The following is a 22,361-nucleotide window of genomic DNA, read 5'->3' as shown; positions in this document are numbered from 1 at the left end:
TTACATTTAACTGTCCACAAATTTGCATCAGTTGCATTTTAGTCAAAATTAAGCCGAAAGATCACGCAATTAAGATAACGTTCTATGCTACAAAAAGTTTTAAAAATCACTCAAAACACGTGACTAGAAATAGATAACAACTTTAACGTAAACAACAAGATAGCTGATTTGTTATGGTATTTAATAACAGTATCTCAGTAGTGTCTACAGTCATTTGTGTTAGAAACCTAACTAACTGGAGAATGATGAAGATTAACGTTATAATCACATTCAGTACACTTAACAAGGTATTTCAATTTTTTTATGGACAAAATAAAAATACATAAAAATGTTAGATATTTTTTACCAAAAAATGGAGGACCCGGGCATCGATCCCAGTACCTCGCGCATGCTAAGCGCGCGCTCTACCATGTGAGCTAGACCCCCACGACAACACCGATCCACGATCCACGAATTCGATCCCTGACCTTTCTAATGTGACATAGACCGACCTTGTCACCAGATTTTGGATCTTAAAATTTAGAAATAATACGTCACTATACCAAGTATTTGCTTTGTTAGGTCGGTTTTTAAGGTTAATTACGGTCCTAATGTAATAATCTTTTTAAAGTTATATAAAACTGATATTGTAATAAATTAAAATATATAAAAGTAATTCGTTTTATATATTATTTTATAAAAATTTAAATTTATTAAACAATTTATGAATAATTAATCTTTTATATATTTAAATAAATTAACAGATCTTTTTCAGATCTTTAGTCTGACTCTCTCCCTTGTGTTATCGAAGCTGAAGTATTTTAACTAAATCTAGCGTTTTTGTATTTCCTTTTCTTTCTAATGCCAAGAACAATAAAGTTGTGTAAACCGCCTAAATATTGATGTTAAAAATAAAAACAAAATATGTCCCGACCAGGAATTGAACCAGGGACCTTCAGATCTTCAGTCTGACGCTCTCCCAACTGAGCTATCGAGGCTCCTGTTAAAATACATTGTCTCGCCTTCTTAATTAATTCTTTTTTTTGGATAAAAAAAATTTCTTAAATCAATTTCTATCGACTAAGCCATGCGTTGTTTGTGTGGAAGGATATTAAACAAAAGAATGACCAGTACGGAGATCGAACCCGCGACATTCGCGTTATTAGCACGACGCTCTAACCAGCTGAGCTAACCGGCCAGATACTTTACAGCTTATTTACAAATTGTCAATAATTCGGAACGATTTCATTATTATGGACTAAAAGACAATTCCATCTGCTTTACAAGCAGAAGGCCATGAGTTTAAGTTTCGCTGAACTAATTTTATTGCCATAAATATAAACAGCAATTATTGTGAAGTTATATGCATTCTTTATTTTATAAAAAACTACAGCAAAATTTATTAATTTTAGACGTAAGACAATTTTTACCAATCATTTTTGGATAAACAGCAGTCTATATTTATTTTAGAGTATTAAAACGTTGCAGTTTGATCAACCAATGTACTTCTACAGACCTATTTTAACGTCTGCTCTACACAAATAAGGTTATAGGTTTAAAACTTATTAAACCTATTCTTTAGGTATATACCACACTGTATGTTTATCTTTTTAAAACTGCGTTCTTTTTAAAATTTATCATTAATATCTAAATTTTAAAAGTGGTCATATTGAACCCTTTAAAATTTCTATTCACCGCCTTTATATTTTTCTTGTAGTGATAAATGGTAAATACCAAAAACGATTGTAAATATTGTTTAAAGATAACAATAAAATGTTTTATGTAATTGCCTTTATAAATAGAAATAATCATTTTAATCATCCTCAATTTTATTTAAGTTAAAAATAATAAATTGTTCTGTAATATAGTTCCGATGGGGTTTGCGCCCATGACCTTCTGCGTGTAAAGCAGACGTGATAACCACTACACTACAGAACTCGTTGGAAACATTGTTCTAGATACAAAGGAGTGAATCACCTCACAGAGTTTTATTATTTTTCAAAATAAAAGCGGTTACTAGTTAATATTAATACCTTAAAATAAGCAAGTTAATATTATTTTTAGTAACATTTAAATCTTAACGTGTAAAAACTTCACTAAATACCTATATAATGGATTTTAACGAATATTATGTTAACGCTATTAACGCTTTTAAATGTTAGCTTTGATGAGTTTTTAAACCGTAACTTTCTGCATAAAGAGTAGACGTAATTATGTAAAAGTTTTAATTATTTTCATTTGTTTAAACTTTTAAAAGTTTAGTTCCGATGGGGCTTGAACCCATGACCTTCTGCGTGTTAGGCAGACGTGATAACCACTACACTACGGAACTCGATGTTCATTAAATTCGTAGAAGCAAACTGGTTAATAATATCACAACGTCTTTATCTCTATGCGTATAATTACGATTTGTCTGTATGTCTTTTGTATAATAAGGCGTATCAATATTTTATAGTTATTATCGCAAAAAAATTACATTTAACCGTCCACAAATTTGCATCAGTTGCATTTTAGTCAAAATTAAGCCGAAAGATCACGCAATTAAGATAACGTTCTATGCTACAAAAACTTTTAAAAATCACTCAAAACACGTGACTAGAAATAGATAACAACTTTAACGTAAACAACAAGATAGCTGATTTGTTATGGTATTTAATAACAGTATCTCAGTAGTGTCTACAATCATTTGTGTTAGAAACCTAACTAACTGGAGAATGATGAAGATTAACGTTATAATCACATTCAGTACACTTAACAAGGTATTTCAATTTTTTATGGACAAAATAAAAATACATAAAAATGTTAGATATTTTTTACCAAAAAATGGAGGACCCGGGCATCGATCCCGGTACCTCGCGCATGCTAAGCGCGCGCTCTACCATGTGAGCTAGACCCTCACGACAACACCGATCCACGATCCACGAATTCGATTCCTGACCTTTCTAATGTGACATAGACCGACTTTGTCACCAGATTTTGGATCTTAAAATTTAGAAATAATACGGCACTATACCAAGTATTTGCTTTGTTAGGTCGGCTTTTAAGGTTAATTACGGTCCTAATGTAATAATCTTTTTAAAGTTATATAAAACTGATATTGTAATAAGTTAAAATATATAAAAGTAATTCGTTTTATATATTATTTTATAAAAATTTAAATTTATTAAACAATTTATGAATAATTAATCTTTTATATATTTAAATAAATTAACAGATCTTTAGTCTGACTCTCTCCCTTGTGTTATCGAAGCTGAAGTATTTTAACTAAATCTAGCGTTTTTGTATTTCCTTTTCTTTCTAATGCCAAGGACAATAAAGTTGTGTAAACCGCCTAAATATTGATGTTAAAAGTAAAAACAAAATATGCCCCGACCCGGGATTGAACCATGGGCCTTTAGATCTTCAGTCTGACGCTCTCCTAACTGAGCTATCGAGGCTCCTGTAAAAATACATTGTCTCGCCTTCTTAATTAATTCTTTTTTTTGGATAAAAAAAATTTCTTAAATCAATTTCTATCGACTAAGCCATGCGTTGTTTGTGTGGAAGGATATTAAACAAAAGAATGACCAGTACGGGGATCGAACCCGCGACATTCGCGTTATTAGCACGACGCTCTAACCAGCTGAGCTAACCGGCCAGATACTTTACAGCTTATTTACAAATTGTCAATAATTCGGAACGATTCCATTATTATGGACTAAAAGACAATTCCATCTGCTTTACAAGCAGAAGGCCATGAGTTTAAGTCTCGCTGAACTAATTTTATTGCCATAAATATAAACAGAAATTATTGTGTAGTTATATGCATTCTTTACTTTATAAAAAACTACAGCAAAATTTATTAATTTTAGACGTAAGACAATTTTTACCAATCATTTTTGAATAAACAGCAGTCTATATTTATTTTAGAGTATTAAAACGTTGCAGTTTGATCAACCAATGTACTTCTACAGACCTATTTTAACGTCTGCTCTACACAAATAAGGTTATAGGTTTAAAACTCATTAAACCTATTCTTTAGGTATATACCACACTGTATGTTTATCTTTTTAAAACTGCGTTCTTTTTAAAATTTATCATTAATATCTAAATTTTAAAAGTGGTCATATTGAACCCTTTTAAATTTCTATTCACCGCCTTTATATTTTTCTTGTAGTGATAAATGGTAAATACCAAAAACGATTGTAAATATTGTTTAAAGATAACAATAAAATGTTTTATGTAATTGCCTTTATAAATAGAAATAATCATTTTAATCATCCTCAATTTTATTTAAGTTAAAAATATTAAATTGTTCTGTAATATAGTTCCGATGGGGTTTGCGCCCATGACCTTCTGCGTGTAAAGCAGACGTGATAACCACTACACTACAGAACTCGTTAGAAACATTGTTCTAGATACAAAGGAGTGAATCACCTCACAGAGTTTTATTATTTTTCAAAATAAAAGCGGTTACTAGTTAATATTATTAACTTAAAATAAGCAAGTTAATATTATTTTTAGTAACATTTAAATCTTAACTTGTAAAAACTTCACTAAATACCTATATAATGGATTTTAACGAATAATATGTTAACGCTATTAACGCTTTTAAATGTTAGCTTTGATGAGTTTTTAAACCGTAACTTTCTGCATAAAGAGTAGACGTAATTATGTAAAAGTTTTAATTATTTTCATTTGTTTAAACTTTTAAAAGTTTAGTTCCGTTGAGGCTTGAACCCATGACCTTCTGCATGTTAGGCAGACGTGATAACCACTACACTACGGAACTCGATGTTCATTAAATTCGTAGAAGCAAACTGGTTAATAATATCACAACGTCTTTATCTCTATGCGTATAATTACGATTTGTCTGTATGTCTTTTGTATAATGTAACAAATAGCGTTATCACTTAATTTGCCTTTAAATTAATGATTGGTCTGCACCCGCTGATAAGGGCGTCACCGGATTGATTTAAGTTTGAGAGCAGGCAAAACGGGGGGAGTATTCAGGTGACGAGTTTGTGAACGTTTTGTATGTATATCTTTTCGCTATAATAAACTATAAATTATAATACGGCATATGATACGAAAGAACAAAAGACTCGAACGTTACATTGGAGGTCCTGCCGAGATTGTGTAGAATATTAAATTAAAATGTATTGTGCAACTTCAAGTGAAATTGGCGCACCTGAAGAATACTATAATGGAAATGAAAGCATTAGCCGATGCGACGATCTAGTAACCTATGGCGATTTAGAAGAAATTAAAAAGGAAATTGAAATTAAAGTCATGGTTAAAGTGATGGATACCTTTGAAAATATGAAGAAACAGTTTGAAAAATTACAGGAAGATTTACAGCTGTTCAAGGAATGGAAAAATAAACAAGAAAATGTGAAAAATAAAAATGAAGTAGAGATTTCTTTGTTAAAGACCACAATGTCACTATCAATAAATGATTTAAGGACAGAAGTTTTAAAATTGATTAAATCAAATGCTGTTGTTAATGAAACAAACCAAAATAAAATTCAAGAAGACACTGCAAAGAAAGTTAGTCACCCTGAAGAGAAAATCGTTTTGCCAAACTTCAATAGGTCTACGGGTAAAAAGGACAAAAAAGATAACAACTCCAGGAAGAAAAAAGAAATGATCGAAACAGAAATAAAAAATAATCCGAAAATAGTGAACATACGAAGAATAATTGCAACGCCACAAAAAATTCCCCTGCAGACACCAAGCTTAATTCGTAAAGAACAAAATCTGGACAAGGATATAAAAAGCATTGTTTATTGGAAGAATACCGGTTTAAAACGACCAAGTTTAAATATGTTTTGCTATGGCTCATTGAGCAAAACAGCTTATTCCTATTATCAACAATGGGACAGCCTTACACTGCAGGATGGTATATTATATAGAAAATGGATTTCACCCTACAATCAATCTGAAACTTATCAATTGATTGTCCCACGATCCCTTCAACAATCTGCATTGGACTTTTAAAAAAAAAAAAAAAAAAAAAAAAATTATCATTAAAAATTATCACACGCCTAAAATGGCGCTAAAATATCTGCACAGAAGGTACTACTGGTATTTTAGTAGGTCCGACGTGCTTAAATTGTTAAGAGCAGAAAATTTTACTGTGGAAGAAGAAAAAATTAATTTCAATCACATCGTGAACTCATACAAATGTTTTTTTAATGGAGAAAATGTATGGCTAAGACAATTTGGGGATAAGCCTTGCGGCCCATATAAAGTAGTTAAACGTATTAACGATATAACATATTTAATCCGATCTGTCAAGTTTATGTCTTATCACATAGTTAGAGACATCAGGTTAATTAAATTTCATGAATTACCTGGCAAATCTTATTAGTATTAACTTTAAACGTATGATGTTCTGTATCCTCTGATGTATTATTAATGTTTACCGCTTTTATGTTTACTGTGTATGTTTTTGTTATATTGTAAAGTATTCCTTTATCGGGAAGGGAGGAATGTAACAAATAGCGTTATCACTTAATTTGCCTTTAAATTAATGATTGGTCTGCACCCGCTGATAAGGGCGTCACCGGATTGATTTAAGTTTGAGAGCAGGCAAAACGGGGGGAGTATTCGGGTGACGAGTTTGTGAACGTTTTGTATGTATATCTTTTCGCTATAATAAACTATAAATTATAATACGGCATATGATACGAAAGAACAAAAGACTCGAACGTTACAATAATAAGGCGTATCAATATTTTATAGTTATTATCGCAAAAAAGTTACATTTAACTGTCCACAAATTTGCATCAGTTGCATTTTAGTCAAAATTAAGCCGAAAGATCACGCAATTAAGATAACGTTCTATGCTACAAAAAGTTTTAAAAATCACTCAAAACACGTGACTAGAAATAGATAACAACTTTAACGTAAACAACAAGATAGCTGATTTGTTATGGTATTTAATAACAGTATCTCAGTAGTGTCTACAGTCATTTGTGTTAGAAACCTAACTAACTGGAGAATGATGAAGATTAACGTTATAATCACATTCAGTACACTTAACAAGGTATTTCAATTTTTTATGGACAAAATAAAAATACATAAAAATGTTAGATATTTTTTACCAAAAAATGGAGGACCCGGGCATCGATCCCAGTACCTCGCGCATGCTAAGCGCGCGCTCTACCATGTGAGCTAGACCCCCACGACAACACCGATCCACGATCCACGAATTCGATCCCTGACCTTTCTAATGTGACATAGACCGACCTTGTCACCAGATTTTGGATCTTAAAATTTAGAAATAATACGTCACTATACCAAGTATTTGCTTTGTTAGGTCGGTTTTTAAGGTTAATTACGGTCCTAATGTAATAATCTTTTTAAAGTTATATAAAACTGATATTGTAATAAATTAAAATATATAAAAGTAATTCGTTTTATATATTATTTTATAAAAATTTAAATTTATTAAACAATTTATGAATAATTAATCTTTTATATATTTAAATAAATTAACAGATCTTTTTCAGATCTTTAGTCTGACTCTCTCCCTTGTGTTATCGAAGCTGAAGTATTTTAACTAAATCTAGCGTTTTTGTATTTCCTTTTCTTTCTAATGCCAAGAACAATAAAGTTGTGTAAACCGCCTAAATATTGATGTTAAAAATAAAAACAAAATATGTCCCGACCCGGAATTGAACCAGGGACCTTCAGATCTTCAGTCTGACGCTCTCCCAACTGAGCTATCGAGGCTCCTGCAAAAATACATTGTCTCGCCTTCTTAATTAATTCTTTTTTTTGGATAAAAAAAATTTCTTAAATCAATTTCTATCGACTAAGCCATGCGTTGTTTGTGTGGAAGGATATTAAACAAAAGAATGACCAGTACGGAGATCGAACCCGCGACATTCGCGTTATTAGCACGACGCTCTAACCAGCTGAGCTAACCGGCCAGATACTTTACAGCTTATTTACAAATTGTCAATAATTCGGAACGATTTCATTATTATGGACTAAAAGACAATTCCATCTGCTTTACAAGCAGAAGGCCATGAGTTTAAGTTTCGCTGAACTAATTTTATTGCCATAAATATAAACAGCAATTATTGTGAAGTTATATGCATTCTTTATTTTATAAAAAACTACAGCAAAATTTATTAATTTTAGACGTAAGACAATTTTTACCAATCATTTTTGGATAAACAGCAGTCTATATTTATTTTAGAGTATTAAAACGTTGCAGTTTGATCAACCAATGTACTTCTACAGACCTATTTTAACGTCTGCTCTACACAAATAAGGTTATAGGTTTAAAACTTATTAAACCTATTCTTTAGGTATATACCACACTGTATGTTTATCTTTTTAAAACTGCGTTCTTTTTAAAATTTATCATTAATATCTAAATTTTAAAAGTGGTCATATTGAACCCTTTAAAATTTCTATTCACCGCCTTTATATTTTTCTTGTAGTGATAAATGGTAAATACCAAAAACGATTGTAAATATTGTTTAAAGATAACAATAAAATGTTTTATGTAATTGCCTTTATAAATAGAAATAATCATTTTAATCATCCTCAATTTTATTTAAGTTAAAAATAATAAATTGTTCTGTAATATAGTTCCGATGGGGTTTGCGACCATGACCTTCTGCGTGTAAAGCAGACGTGATAACCACTACACTACAGAACTCGTTGGAAACATTGTTCTAGATACAAAGGAGTGAATCACCTCACAGAGTTTTATTATTTTTCAAAATAAAAGCGGTTACTAGTTAATATTAATACCTTAAAATAAGCAAGTTAATATTATTTTTAGTAACATTTAAATCTTAACGTGTAAAAACTTCACTTAATACCTATATAATGGATTTTAACGAATAATACGTTAACGCTATTAACGCTTTTAAATGTTAGCTTTGATGAGTTTTTAAACCGTAACTTTCTGCATAAAGAGTAGACGTAATTATGTAAAAGTTTTAATTATTTTCATTTGTTTAAACTATTAAAAGTTTAGTTCCGTTGAGGCTTGAACCCATGACTTTCTGCGTGTTAGGCAGACGTGATAACCACTACACTACGGAACTCGATGTTCATTAAATTCGTAGAAGCAAACTGGTTAATAATATCACAACGTCTTTATCTCTATGCGTATAATTACGATTTGTCTGTATGTCTTTTGTATAATAAGGCGTATCAATATTTTATAGTTATTATCGCAAAAAAATTACATTTAACCGTCCACAAATTTGCATCAGTTGCATTTTAGTCAAAATTAAGCCGAAAGATCACGCAATTAAGATAACGTTCTATGCTACAAAAACTTTTAAAAATCACTCAAAACACGTGACTAGAAATAGATAACAACTTTAACGTAAACAACAAGATAGCTGATTTGTTATGGTATTTAATAACAGTATCTCAGTAGTGTCTACAATCATTTGTGTTAGAAACCTAACTAACTGGAGAATGATGAAGATTAACGTTATAATCACATTCAGTACACTTAACAAGGTATTTCAATTTTTTATGGACAAAATAAAAATACATAAAAATGTTAGATATTTTTTACCAAAAAATGGAGGACCCGGGCATCGATCCCAGTACCTCGCGCATGCTAAGCGCGCGCTCTACCATGTGAGCTAGACCCCCACGACAACACCGATCCACGATCCACGAATTCGATCCCTGACCTTTCTAATGTGACATAGACCGACCTTGTCACCAGATTTTGGATCTTAAAATTTAGAAATAATACGTCACTATACCAAGTATTTGCTTTGTTAGGTCGGTTTTTAAGGTTAATTACGGTCCTAATGTAATAATCTTTTTAAAGTTATATAAAACTGATATTGTAATAAATTAAAATATATAAAAGTAATTCGTTTTATATATTATTTTATAAAAATTTAAATTTATTAAACAATTTATGAATAATTAATCTTTTATATATTTAAATAAATTAACAGATCTTTTTCAGATCTTTAGTCTGACTCTCTCCCTTGTGTTATCGAAGCTGAAGTATTTTAACTAAATCTAGCGTTTTTGTATTTCCTTTTCTTTCTAATGCCAAGAACAATAAAGTTGTGTAAACCGCCTAAATATTGATGTTAAAAATAAAAACAAAATATGTCCCGACCCGGAATTGAACCAGGGACCTTCAGATCTTCAGTCTGACGCTCTCCCAACTGAGCTATCGAGGCTCCTGCAAAAATACATTGTCTCGCCTTCTTAATTAATTCTTTTTTTTGGATAAAAAAAATTTCTTAAATCAATTTCTATCGACTAAGCCATGCGTTGTTTGTGTGGAAGGATATTAAACAAAAGAATGACCAGTACGGAGATCGAACCCGCGACATTCGCGTTATTAGCACGACGCTCTAACCAGCTGAGCTAACCGGCCAGATACTTTACAGCTTATTTACAAATTGTCAATAATTCGGAACGATTTCATTATTATGGACTAAAAGACAATTCCATCTGCTTTACAAGCAGAAGGCCATGAGTTTAAGTTTCGCTGAACTAATTTTATTGCCATAAATATAAACAGCAATTATTGTGAAGTTATATGCATTCTTTATTTTATAAAAAACTACAGCAAAATTTATTAATTTTAGACGTAAGACATTTTTTACCAATCATTTTTGGATAAACAGCAGTCTATATTTATTTTAGAGTATTAAAACGTTGCAGTTTGATCAACCAATGTACTTCTACAGACCTATTTTAACGTCTGCTCTACACAAATAAGGTTATAGGTTTAAAACTTATTAAACCTATTCTTTAGGTATATACCACACTGTATGTTTATCTTTTTAAAACTGCGTTCTTTTTAAAATTTATCATTAATATCTAAATTTTAAAAGTGGTCATATTGAACCCTTTAAAATTTCTATTCACCGCCTTTATATTTTTCTTGTAGTGATAAATGGTAAATACCAAAAACGATTGTAAATATTGTTTAAAGATAACAATAAAATGTTTTATGTAATTGCCTTTATAAATAGAAATAATCATTTTAATCATCCTCAATTTTATTTAAGTTAAAAATAATAAATTGTTCTGTAATATAGTTCCGATGGGGTTTGCGACCATGACCTTCTGCGTGTAAAGCAGACGTGATAACCACTACACTACAGAACTCGTTGGAAACATTGTTCTAGATACAAAGGAGTGAATCACCTCACAGAGTTTTATTATTTTTCAAAATAAAAGCGGTTACTAGTTAATATTAATACCTTAAAATAAGCAAGTTAATATTATTTTTAGTAACATTTAAATCTTAACGTGTAAAAACTTCACTAAATACCTATATAATGGATTTTAACGAATAATACGTTAACGCTATTAACGCTTTTAAATGTTAGCTTTGATGAGTTTTTAAACCGTAACTTTCTGCATAAAGAGTAGACGTAATTATGTAAAAGTTTTAATTATTTTCATTTGTTTAAACTATTAAAAGTTTAGTTCCGTTGAGGCTTGAACCCATGACCTTCTGCGTGTTAGGCAGACGTGATAACCACTACACTACGGAACTCGATGTTCATTAAATTCGTAGAAGCAAACTGTTTAATAATATCACAACGTCTTTATCTCTATGCGTATAATTACGATTTGTCTGTATGTCTTTTGTATAATAAGGCGTATCAATATTTTATAGTTATTATCGCAAAAAAATTACATTTAACCGTCCACAAATTTGCATCAGTTGCATTTTAGTCAAAATTAAGCCGAAAGATCACGCAATTAAGATAACGTTCTATGCTACAAAAACTTTTAAAAATCACTCAAAACACGTGACTAGAAATAGATAACAACTTTAACGTAAACAACAAGATAGCTGATTTGTTATGGTATTTAATAACAGTATCTCAGTAGTGTCTACAATCATTTGTGTTAGAAACCTAACTAACTGGAGAATGATGAAGATTAACGTTATAATCACATTCAGTACACTTAACAAGGTATTTCAATTTTTTATGGACAAAATAAAAATACATAAAAATGTTAGATATTTTTTACCAAAAAATGGAGGTCCCGGGCATCGATCCCGGTACCTCGCGCATGCTAAGCGCGCGGTCTACCATGTGAGCTAGACCCCCACGACAACACCGATCCACGATCCACGAATTCGATTCCTGACCTTTCTAATGTGACATAGACCGACTTTGTCACCAGATTTTGGATCTTAAAATTTAGAAATAATACGGCACTATACCAAGTATTTGCTTTGTTAGGTCGGCTTTTAAGGTTAATTACGGTCCTAATGTAATAATCTTTTTAAAGTTATATAAAACTGATATTGTAATAAGTTAAAATATATAAAAGTAATTCGTTTTATATATTATTTTATAAAAATTTAAATTTATTAAACAATTTATGAATAATTAATCTTTTATATATTTAAATAAATTAACAGATCTTTAGTCTGACTCTCTCCCTTGTGTTATCGAAGCTGAAGTATTTTAACTAAATCTAGCGTTTTTGTATTTCCTTTTCTTTCTAATGCCAAGGACAATAAAGTTGTGTAAACCGCCTAAATATTGATGTTAAAAGTAAAAACAAAATATGCCCCGACCCGGGATTGAACCAGGTACCTTCAGATCTTCAGTCTGACGCTCTCCCAACTGAGCTACCGAGGCTCCTGCAAAAAAACATTGTCTCGCCTTCTTAATTAATTCTTTTTTTTGGATAAAAAAAATTTCTTAAATCAATTTCTATCGACTAAGCCATGCGTTGTTTGTGTGGAAGGATATTAAACAAAAGAATGACCAGTACGGGGATCGAACCCGCGACATTCGCGTTATTAGCACGACGCTCTAACCAGCTGAGCTAACCGGCCAGATACTTTACAGCTTATTTACAAATTGTCAATAATTCGGAACGATTCCATTATTATGGACTAAAAGACAATTCCATCTGCTTTACAAGCAGAAGGCCATGAGTTTAAGTCTCGCTGAACTAATTTTATTGCCATAAATATAAACAGAAATTATTGTGTAGTTATATGCATTCTTTACTTTATAAAAAACTACAGCAAAATTTATTAATTTTAGACGTAAGACAATTTTTACCAATCATTTTTGAATAAACAGCAGTCTATATTTATTTTAGAGTATTAAAACGTTGCAGTTTGATCAACCAATGTACTTCTACAGACCTATTTTAACGTCTGCTCTACACAAATAAGGTTATAGGTTTAAAACTTATTAAACCTATTCTTTAGGTATATACCACACTGTATGTTTATCTTTTTAAAACTGCGTTCTTTTTAAAATTTATCATTAATATCTAAATTTTAAAAGTGGTCATATTGAACCCTTTAAAATTTCTATTCACCGCCTTTATATTTTTCTTGTAGTGATAAATGGTAAATACCAAAAACGATTGTAAATATTGTTTAAAGATAACAATAAAATGTTTTATGTAATTGCCTTTATAAATAGAAATAATCATTTTAATCATCCTCAATTTTATTTAAGTTAAAAATAATAAATTGTTCTGTAATATAGTTCCGATGGGGTTTGCGCCCATGACCTTCTGCGTGTAAAGCAGACGTGATAACCACTACACTACAGAACTCGTTGGAAACATTGTTCTAGATACAAAGGAGTGAATCACCTCACAGAGTTTTATTATTTTTCAAAATAAAAGCGGTTACTAGTTAATATTAATACCTTAAAATAAGCAAGTTAATATTATTTTTAGTAACATTTAAATCTTAACGTGTAAAAACTTCACTAAATACCTATATAATGGATTTTAACGAATATTATGTTAACGCTATTAACGCTTTTAAATGTTAGCTTTGATGAGTTTTTAAACCGTAACTTTCTGCATAAAGAGTAGACGTAATTATGTAAAAGTTTTAATTATTTTCATTTGTTTAAACTTTTAAAAGTTTAGTTCCGATGGGGCTTGAACCCATGACCTTCTGCGTGTTAGGCAGACGTGATAACCACTACACTACGGAACTCGATGTTCATTAAATTCGTAGAAGCAAACTGGTTAATAATATCACAACGTCTTTATCTTTATGCGTATAATTACGATTTGTCTGTATGTCTTTTGCATAATAAGGCGTATCAATATTTTATAGTTATTATCGCAAAAAAATTACATTTAACTGTCCACAAATTTGCATCAGTTGCATTTTAGTCAAAATTAAGCCGAAAGATCACGCAATTAAGATAACGTTCTATGCTACAAAAACGTTCCAAAATCACTCAACATGGCAACAGGTGTAAACACGTGACTAGAAATAGATAACAACTTTAACGTAAACAACAAGATAGCTGATTTGTTATGGTATTTAATAACAGTATCTCAGTAGTGTCTACAATCATTTGTGTTAGAAACCTAACTAACTGGAGAAGGATGAAGATTAACGTTATAATCACATTCAGTACACTTAACAAGGTATTTACATTTTTTATGGACAAAATAAAAACACATAAAAATGTTAGATATTTTTTACCAAAAAATGGAGGACCCGGGCATCGATCCCGGTACCTCGCGCATGCTAAGCGCGCGCTCTACCATGTGAGCTAGACCCTCACGACAACACCGATCCACGATCCACGAATTCAATCTCCGACCTTTCTAATGTGACATAGACCGACCTTGTCACCAGGTTTTGTATCTTAAAATTTAGAAATAATACGGCACTATACCAAGTATTTGCTTTGTTAGGTCGGCTTTTAAGGTTAATTACGGTCCTAATGTAATAATCTTTTTAAGGTTATATAAAACTGATATTGTAATAAATTAAAATATATAAAAGTAATTCATTTTATATATTATTTTATAAAAATTTAAATTTATTAAACAATTTATGAATAATTAATCTTTTATATATTTAAATAAATTAACAGATCTTTTTCAGATCTTTAGTCTGACTCTCTCCCTTGTGTTATCGAATCTGAAGTTTTTTAACTAAATCTAGCGTTTTTGTATTTCCTTTTCTTTCTAATGCCAAGGACAATAAAGTTGTGTAAACCGCCTAAATATTGATGTTAAAAGTAAAAACAAAATATGCCCCGACCCGGGATTGAACCATGGACCTTTAGATCTTCAGTCTGACGCTCTCCTAACTGAGCTATCGAGGCTCCTGTAAAAATACATTGTCTCGCCTTCTTAATTAATTCTCTTTTTGGATAAAAAAAAATTTCTTCAATCAATTTCTATCGACTAAGCCATGCGTTGTTTGTGTGGAAGGATATTAAACAAAAGAATGGCCAGTACGGGGATCGAACCCGCGACATTCGCGTTATTAGCACGACGCTCTAACCAGCTGAGCTAACCGGCCAGATACTTTACAGCTTATTTACAAATTGTCAATAATTCGGAACGATTCCATTATTATGGACTAAAAGACAATTCCATCTGCTTTACAAGCAGAAGGCCATGAGTTTAAGTCTCGCTAAACTAATTTTATTGCTATAAATATAAACAGCAATTATTGTGTAGTTATATGTATTCTTTATTTTATAAAAAACTACAGCAAAATTTATTAATTTTAGACGTAAGACAATTTTTACCAATCATTTTTGAATAAACAGCAGTCTATATTTATTTTAGAGTATTAAAACGTTGCAGTTTGATCAACCAATGTACTTCTACAGACCTATTTTAACGTCTGCTCTACACAAATAAGGTTATAAGTTTAAAACTTATTAAACCTATTCTTTAGGTATATACCACACTGTATGTTTATCTTTTTAAAACTGCGTTCTTTTTAAAATTTATCATTAATATCTAAATTTTAAAAGTGGTCATATTGAACCCTTTTAAATTTCTATTCACCGCCTTTATATTTTTCTTGTAGTGATAAATGGTAAATACCATAAACGATTGTAAATATTGTTTAAAGATAACAATAAAATGTTTTATGTAATTACCTTTATAAATAGAAATAATCATTTTAATCATCCTCAATTTTATTTAAATTAAAAATATTTAAATTGTTCTGTATTATGGTTCCGATGGGGTTTGTACCCATGACCTTCTGCGTGTAAAGCAGACGTGATAACCACTACACTACAGAACTCGTTAGAAACATTGTTCTAGATACAAAGGAGTGAATCACCTCACAGAGTTTTATTATTTTTCAAAATAAAAGCGGTTACTAGTTAATATTATTAACTTAAAATAAGCAAGTTAATATTATTTTTAGTAACATTTAAATCTTAACTTGTAAAAACTTCACTAAATACCTATATAATGGATTTTAACGAATAATATGTTAACGCTATTAACGCTTTTAAATGTTAGCTTTGATGAGTTTTTAAACCGTAACTTTCTGCATAAAGAGTAGACGTAATTATGTAAAAGTTTTAATTATTTTCATTTGTTTAAACTTTTAAAAGTTTAGTTCCGTTGAGGCTTGAACCCATGACCTTCTGCATGTTAGGCAGACGTGATAACCACTACACTACGGAACTCGATGTTCATTAAATTCGTAGAAGCAAACTGGTTAATAATATCACAACGTCTTTATCTCTATGCGTATAATTACGATTTGTCTGTATGTCTTTTGTATAATGTAACAAATAGCGTTATCACTTAATTTGCCTTTAAATTAATGATTGGTCTGCACCCGCTGATAAGGGCGTCACCGGATTGATTTAAGTTTGAGAGCAGGCAAAACGGGGGGAGTATTCAGGTGACGAGTTTGTGAACGTTTTGTATGTATATCTTTTCGCTATAATAAACTATAAATTATAATACGGCATATGATACGAAAGAACAAAAGACTCGAACGTTACATTGGAGGTCCTGCCGAGATTGTGTAGAATATTAAATTAAAATGTATTGTGCAACTTCAAGTGAAATTGGCGCACCTGAAGAATACTATAATGGAAATGAAAGCATTAGCCGATGCGACGATCTAGTAACCTATGGCGATTTAGAAGAAATTAAAAAGGAAATTGAAATTAAAGTCATGGTTAAAGTGATGGATACCTTTGAAAATATGAAGAAACAGTTTGAAAAATTACAGGAAGATTTACAGCTGTTCAAGGAATGGAAAAATAAACAAGAAAATGTGAAAAATAAAAATGAAGTAGAGATTTCTTTGTTAAAGACCACAATGTCACTATCAATAAATGATTTAAGGACAGAAGTTTTAAAATTGATTAAATCAAATGCTGTTGTTAATGAAACAAACCAAAATAAAATTCAAGAAGACACTGCAAAGAAAGTTAGTCACCCTGAAGAGAAAATCGTTTTGCCAAACTTCAATAGGTCTACGGGTAAAAAGGACAAAAAAGATAACAACTCCAGGAAGAAAAAAGAAATGATCGAAACAGAAATAAAAAATAATCCGAAAATAGTGAACATACGAAGAATAATTGCAACGCCACAAAAAATTCCCCTGCAGACACCAAGCTTAATTCGTAAAGAACAAAATCTGGACAAGGATATAAAAAGCATTGTTTATTGGAAGAATACCGGTTTAAAACGACCAAGTTTAAATATGTTTTGCTATGGCTCATTGAGCAAAACAGCTTATTCCTATTATCAACAATGGGACAGCCTTACACTGCAGGATGGTATATTATATAGAAAATGGATTTCACCCTACAATCAATCTGAAACTTATCAATTGATTGTCCCACGATCCCTTCAACAATCTGCATTGGACTTTTAAAAAAAAAAAAAAAAAAAAAAAATTATCATTAAAAATTATCACACGCCTAAAATGGCGCTAAAATATCTGCACAGAAGGTACTACTGGTATTTTAGTAGGTCCGACGTGCTTAAATTGTTAAGAGCAGAAAATTTTACTGTGGAAGAAGAAAAAATTAATTTCAATCACATCGTGAACTCATACAAATGTTTTTTTAATGGAGAAAATGTATGGCTAAGACAATTTGGGGATAAGCCTTGCGGCCCATATAAAGTAGTTAAACGTATTAACGATATAACATATTTAATCCGATCTGTCAAGTTTATGTCTTATCACATAGTTAGAGACATCAGGTTAATTAAATTTCATGAATTACCTGGCAAATCTTATTAGTATTAACTTTAAACGTATGATGTTCTGTATCCTCTGATGTATTATTAATGTTTACCGCTTTTATGTTTACTGTGTATGTTTTTGTTATATTGTAAAGTATTCCTTTATCGGGAAGGGAGGAATGTAACAAATAGCGTTATCACTTAATTTGCCTTTAAATTAATGATTGGTCTGCACCCGCTGATAAGGGCGTCACCGGATTGATTTAAGTGTGAGAGCAGGCAAAACGGGGGGAGTATTCGGGTGACGAGTTTGTGAACGTTTTGTATGTATATCTTTTCGCTATAATAAACTATAAATTATAATACGGCATATGATACGAAAGAACAAAAGACTCGAACGTTACAATAATAAGGCGTATCAATATTTTATAGTTATTATCGCAAAAAAGTTACATTTAACTGTCCACAAATTTGCATCAGTTGCATTTTAGTCAAAATTAAGCCGAAAGATCACGCAATTAAGATAACGTTCTATGCTACAAAAAGTTTTAAAAATCACTCAAAACACGTGACTAGAAATAGATAACAACTTTAACGTAAACAACAAGATAGCTGATTTGTTATGGTATTTAATAACAGTATCTCAGTAGTGTCTACAGTCATTTGTGTTAGAAACCTAACTAACTGGAGAATGATGAAGATTAACGTTATAATCACATTCAGTACACTTAACAAGGTATTTCAATTTTTTATGGACAAAATAAAAATACATAAAAATGTTAGATATTTTTTACCAAAAAATGGAGGACCCGGGCATCGATCCCAGTACCTCGCGCATGCTAAGCGCGCGCTCTACCATGTGAGCTAGACCCCCACGACAACACCGATCCACGATCCACGAATTCGATCCCTGACCTTTCTAATGTGACATAGACCGACCTTGTCACCAGATTTTGGATCTTAAAATTTAGAAATAATACGTCACTATACCAAGTATTTGCTTTGTTAGGTCGGTTTTTAAGGTTAATTACGGTCCTAATGTAATAATCTTTTTAAAGTTATATAAAACTGATATTGTAATAAATTAAAATATATAAAAGTAATTCGTTTTATATATTATTTTATAAAAATTTAAATTTATTAAACAATTTATGAATAATTAATCTTTTATATATTTAAATAAATTAACAGATCTTTAGTCTGACTCTCTCCCTTGTGTTATCGAAGCTGAAGTATTTTAACTAAATCTAGCGTTTTTGTATTTCCTTTTCTTTCTAATGCCAAGGACAATAAAGTTGTGTAAACCGCCTAAATATTGATGTTAAAAGTAAAAACAAAATATGCCCCGACCCGGGATTGAACCAGGTACCTTCAGATCTTCAGTCTGACGCTCTCCCAACTGAGCTACCGAGGCTCCTGCAAAAAAACATTGTCTCGCCTTCTTAATTAATTCTTTTTTTTGGATAAAAAAAATTTCTTAAATCAATTTCTATCGACTAAGCCATGCGTTGTTTGTGTGGAAGGATATTAAACAAAAGAATGACCAGTACGGGGATCGAACCCGCGACATTCGCGTTATTAGCACGACGCTCTAACCAGCTGAGCTAACCGGCCAGATACTTTACAGCTTATTTACAAATGGGTCAATAATTCGGAACGATTCCATTATTATGGACTAAAAGACAATTCCATCTGCTTTACAAGCAGAAGGCCATGAGTTTAAGTCTCGCTGAACTAATTTTATTGCCATAAATATAAACAGAAATTATTGTGTAGTTATATGCATTCTTTACTTTATAAAAAACTACAGCAAAATTTATTAATTTTAGACGTAAGACAATTTTTACCAATCATTTTTGAATAAACAGCAGTCTATATTTATTTTAGAGTATTAAAACGTTGCAGTTTGATCAACCAATGTACTTCTACAGACCTATTTTAACGTCTGCTCTACACAAATAAGGTTATAGGTTTAAAACTTATTAAACCTATTCTTTAGGTATATACCACACTGTATGTTTATCTTTTTAAAACTGCGTTCTTTTTAAAATTTATCATTAATATCTAAATTTTAAAAGTGGTCATATTGAACCCTTTAAAATTTCTATTCACCGCCTTTATATTTTTCTTGTAGTGATAAATGGTAAATACCAAAAACGATTGTAAATATTGTTTAAAGATAACAATAAAATGTTTTATGTAATTGCCTTTATAAATAGAAATAATCATTTTAATCATCCTCAATTTTATTTAAGTTAAAAATAATAAATTGTTCTGTAATATAGTTCCGATGGGGTTTGCGCCCATGACCTTCTGCGTGTAAAGCAGACGTGATAACCACTACACTACAGAACTCGTTGGAAACATTGTTCTAGATACAAAGGAGTGAATCACCTCACAGAGTTTTATTATTTTTCAAAATAAAAGCGGTTACTAGTTAATATTAATACCTTAAAATAAGCAAGTTAATATTATTTTTAGTAACATTTAAATCTTAACGTGTAAAAACTTCACTAAATACCTATATAATGGATTTTAACGAATATTATGTTAACGCTATTAACGCTTTTAAATGTTAGCTTTGATGAGTTTTTAAACCGTAACTTTCTGCATAAAGAGTAGACGTAATTATGTAAAAGTTTTAATTATTTTCATTTGTTTAAACTTTTAAAAGTTTAGTTCCGATGGGGCTTGAACCCATGACCTTCTGCGTGTTAGGCAGACGTGATAACCACTACACTACGGAACTCGATGTTCATTAAATTCGTAGAAGCAAACTGGTTAATAATATCACAACGTCTTTATCTCTATGCGTATAATTACGATTTGTCTGTATGTCTTTTGTATAATAAGGCGTATCAATATTTTATAGTTATTATCGCAAAAAAATTACATTTAACCGTCCACAAATTTGCATCAGTTGCATTTTAGTCAAAATTAAGCCGAAAGATCACGCAATTAAGATAACGTTCTATGCTACAAAAACTTTTAAAAATCACTCAAAACACGTGACTAGAAATAGATAACAACTTTAACGTAAACAACAAGATAGCTGATTTGTTATGGTATTTAATAACAGTATCTCAGTAGTGTCTACAATCATTTGTGTTAGAAACCTAACTAACTGGAGAATGATGAAGATTAACGTTATAATCACATTCAGTACACTTAACAAGGTATTTCAATTTTTTATGGACAAAATAAAAATACATAAAAATGTTAGATATTTTTTACCAAAAAATGGAGGACCCGGGCATCGATCCCGGTACCTCGCGCATGCTAAGCGCGCGCTCTACCATGTGAGCTAGACCCCCACGACAACACCGATCCACGATCCACGAATTCGATCCCTGACCTTTCTAATGTGACATAGACCGACCTTGTCACCAGATTTTGGATTTTAAAATTTAGAAATAATACGGCACTATACCAAGTATTTGCTTTGTTAGGTCGGCTTTTAAGGTTAATTACGGTCCTAATGTAATAATCTTTTTAAAGTTATATAAAACTGATATTGTAATAAGTTAAAATATATAAAAGTAATTCGTTTTATATATTATTTTATAAAAATTTAAATTTATTAAACAATTTATGAATAATTAATCTTTTATATATTTAAATAAATTAACAGATCTTTAGTCTGACTCTCTCCCTTGTGTTATCGAAGCTGAAGTATTTTAACTAAATCTAGCGTTTTTGTATTTCCTTTTCTTTCTAATGCCAAGAACAATAAAGTTGTGTAAACCGCCTAAATATTGATGTTAAAAGTAAAAACAAAATATGCCCCGACCCGGGATTGAACCAGGTACCTTCAGATCTTCAGTCTGACGCTCTCCCAACTGAGCTACCGAGGCTCCTGCAAAAAAACATTGTCTCGCCTTCTTAATTAATTCTTTTTTTTGGATAAAAAAAATTTCCTAAATCAATTTCTATCGACTAAGCCATGCGTTGTTTGTGTGGAAAGATATTAAACAAAAGAATGACCAGTACGGGGATCGAACCCGCGACATTCGCGTTATTAGCACGACGCTCTAACCAGCTGAGCTAACCGGCCAGATACTTTACAGCTTATTTACAAATTGTCAATAATTCGGAACGATTCCATTATTATGGACTAAAAGACAATTCCATCTGCTTTACAAGCAGAAGGCCATGAGTTTAAGTTTCGCTGAACTAATTTTATTGCCATAAATATAAACAGCAATTATTGTGAAGTTATATGCATTCTTTATTTTATAAAAAACTACAGCAAAATTTATTAATTTTAGACGTAAGACAATTTTTACCAATCATTTTTGGATAAACAGCAGTCTATATTTATTTTAGAGTATTAAAACGTTGCAGTTTGATCAACCAATGTACTTCTACAGACCTATTTTAACGTCTGCTCTACACAAATAAGGTTATAGGTTTAAAACTTATTAAACCTATTCTTTAGGTATATACCACAC

At 31.0% G+C, this 22,361-nt stretch overlaps 25 non-coding genes across 25 annotated transcripts; all 25 read right to left on the bottom strand.

The window, feature by feature from the left end:
* Positions 1 to 904: 904 nt before the first annotated feature.
* On the bottom strand, positions 905 to 977 carry Trnaf-gaa (transfer RNA phenylalanine (anticodon GAA)). Its single transcript has one exon. It is a non-coding gene; the product is annotated as a tRNA-Phe (tRNA).
* Positions 978 to 1,844: 867 nt separating this feature from the next.
* Trnav-uac (transfer RNA valine (anticodon UAC)) lies at positions 1,845 to 1,917 on the bottom strand. Its single transcript has one exon. It is a non-coding gene; the product is annotated as a tRNA-Val (tRNA).
* Positions 1,918 to 2,238: 321 nt separating this feature from the next.
* Positions 2,239 to 2,311, bottom strand: Trnav-aac (transfer RNA valine (anticodon AAC)). Its single transcript has one exon. It is a non-coding gene; the product is annotated as a tRNA-Val (tRNA).
* Positions 2,312 to 3,343: 1,032 nt separating this feature from the next.
* On the bottom strand, positions 3,344 to 3,416 carry Trnaf-gaa (transfer RNA phenylalanine (anticodon GAA)). Its single transcript has one exon. It is a non-coding gene; the product is annotated as a tRNA-Phe (tRNA).
* A 126-nt stretch (positions 3,417 to 3,542) lies between these two features.
* Trnai-aau (transfer RNA isoleucine (anticodon AAU)) lies at positions 3,543 to 3,616 on the bottom strand. The gene has a single exon. It is a non-coding gene; the product is annotated as a tRNA-Ile (tRNA).
* Positions 3,617 to 4,283: 667 nt separating this feature from the next.
* Trnav-uac (transfer RNA valine (anticodon UAC)) lies at positions 4,284 to 4,356 on the bottom strand. Its single transcript has one exon. It is a non-coding gene; the product is annotated as a tRNA-Val (tRNA).
* Positions 4,357 to 4,677: 321 nt separating this feature from the next.
* On the bottom strand, positions 4,678 to 4,750 carry Trnav-aac (transfer RNA valine (anticodon AAC)). The gene has a single exon. It is a non-coding gene; the product is annotated as a tRNA-Val (tRNA).
* A 2,875-nt stretch (positions 4,751 to 7,625) lies between these two features.
* Positions 7,626 to 7,698, bottom strand: Trnaf-gaa (transfer RNA phenylalanine (anticodon GAA)). The gene has a single exon. It is a non-coding gene; the product is annotated as a tRNA-Phe (tRNA).
* A 1,261-nt stretch (positions 7,699 to 8,959) lies between these two features.
* Positions 8,960 to 9,032, bottom strand: Trnav-aac (transfer RNA valine (anticodon AAC)). Its single transcript has one exon. It is a non-coding gene; the product is annotated as a tRNA-Val (tRNA).
* A 1,043-nt stretch (positions 9,033 to 10,075) lies between these two features.
* Trnaf-gaa (transfer RNA phenylalanine (anticodon GAA)) lies at positions 10,076 to 10,148 on the bottom strand. Its single transcript has one exon. It is a non-coding gene; the product is annotated as a tRNA-Phe (tRNA).
* Positions 10,149 to 11,409: 1,261 nt separating this feature from the next.
* Positions 11,410 to 11,482, bottom strand: Trnav-aac (transfer RNA valine (anticodon AAC)). Its single transcript has one exon. It is a non-coding gene; the product is annotated as a tRNA-Val (tRNA).
* Positions 11,483 to 12,514: 1,032 nt separating this feature from the next.
* Positions 12,515 to 12,587, bottom strand: Trnaf-gaa (transfer RNA phenylalanine (anticodon GAA)). Its single transcript has one exon. It is a non-coding gene; the product is annotated as a tRNA-Phe (tRNA).
* Positions 12,588 to 12,713: 126 nt separating this feature from the next.
* Positions 12,714 to 12,787, bottom strand: Trnai-aau (transfer RNA isoleucine (anticodon AAU)). The gene has a single exon. It is a non-coding gene; the product is annotated as a tRNA-Ile (tRNA).
* Positions 12,788 to 13,454: 667 nt separating this feature from the next.
* Positions 13,455 to 13,527, bottom strand: Trnav-uac (transfer RNA valine (anticodon UAC)). The gene has a single exon. It is a non-coding gene; the product is annotated as a tRNA-Val (tRNA).
* A 321-nt stretch (positions 13,528 to 13,848) lies between these two features.
* Trnav-aac (transfer RNA valine (anticodon AAC)) lies at positions 13,849 to 13,921 on the bottom strand. The gene has a single exon. It is a non-coding gene; the product is annotated as a tRNA-Val (tRNA).
* Positions 13,922 to 14,980: 1,059 nt separating this feature from the next.
* Trnaf-gaa (transfer RNA phenylalanine (anticodon GAA)) lies at positions 14,981 to 15,053 on the bottom strand. The gene has a single exon. It is a non-coding gene; the product is annotated as a tRNA-Phe (tRNA).
* Positions 15,054 to 15,179: 126 nt separating this feature from the next.
* Trnai-aau (transfer RNA isoleucine (anticodon AAU)) lies at positions 15,180 to 15,253 on the bottom strand. Its single transcript has one exon. It is a non-coding gene; the product is annotated as a tRNA-Ile (tRNA).
* Positions 15,254 to 15,921: 668 nt separating this feature from the next.
* On the bottom strand, positions 15,922 to 15,994 carry Trnav-uac (transfer RNA valine (anticodon UAC)). Its single transcript has one exon. It is a non-coding gene; the product is annotated as a tRNA-Val (tRNA).
* Positions 15,995 to 16,315: 321 nt separating this feature from the next.
* Positions 16,316 to 16,388, bottom strand: Trnav-aac (transfer RNA valine (anticodon AAC)). Its single transcript has one exon. It is a non-coding gene; the product is annotated as a tRNA-Val (tRNA).
* Positions 16,389 to 19,251: 2,863 nt separating this feature from the next.
* Positions 19,252 to 19,324, bottom strand: Trnaf-gaa (transfer RNA phenylalanine (anticodon GAA)). The gene has a single exon. It is a non-coding gene; the product is annotated as a tRNA-Phe (tRNA).
* A 126-nt stretch (positions 19,325 to 19,450) lies between these two features.
* Trnai-aau (transfer RNA isoleucine (anticodon AAU)) lies at positions 19,451 to 19,524 on the bottom strand. Its single transcript has one exon. It is a non-coding gene; the product is annotated as a tRNA-Ile (tRNA).
* Positions 19,525 to 20,192: 668 nt separating this feature from the next.
* Positions 20,193 to 20,265, bottom strand: Trnav-uac (transfer RNA valine (anticodon UAC)). The gene has a single exon. It is a non-coding gene; the product is annotated as a tRNA-Val (tRNA).
* A 321-nt stretch (positions 20,266 to 20,586) lies between these two features.
* Trnav-aac (transfer RNA valine (anticodon AAC)) lies at positions 20,587 to 20,659 on the bottom strand. The gene has a single exon. It is a non-coding gene; the product is annotated as a tRNA-Val (tRNA).
* Positions 20,660 to 21,691: 1,032 nt separating this feature from the next.
* On the bottom strand, positions 21,692 to 21,764 carry Trnaf-gaa (transfer RNA phenylalanine (anticodon GAA)). The gene has a single exon. It is a non-coding gene; the product is annotated as a tRNA-Phe (tRNA).
* Positions 21,765 to 21,890: 126 nt separating this feature from the next.
* On the bottom strand, positions 21,891 to 21,964 carry Trnai-aau (transfer RNA isoleucine (anticodon AAU)). The gene has a single exon. It is a non-coding gene; the product is annotated as a tRNA-Ile (tRNA).
* Between the last annotated feature and the right edge of the window lie 397 nt (positions 21,965 to 22,361).

Source organism: Corella eumyota, chromosome 5, assembly GCF_963082875.1.
Source record: "Corella eumyota chromosome 5, kaCorEumy4.1, whole genome shotgun sequence".
In the NCBI taxonomy this organism is placed as follows: Eukaryota; Metazoa; Chordata; class Ascidiacea; order Phlebobranchia; family Corellidae; genus Corella; species Corella eumyota.
The sequence above is the reverse complement of the archived record's forward strand: the minus strand, read 5'-3'. Positions and strand labels throughout refer to the sequence as shown.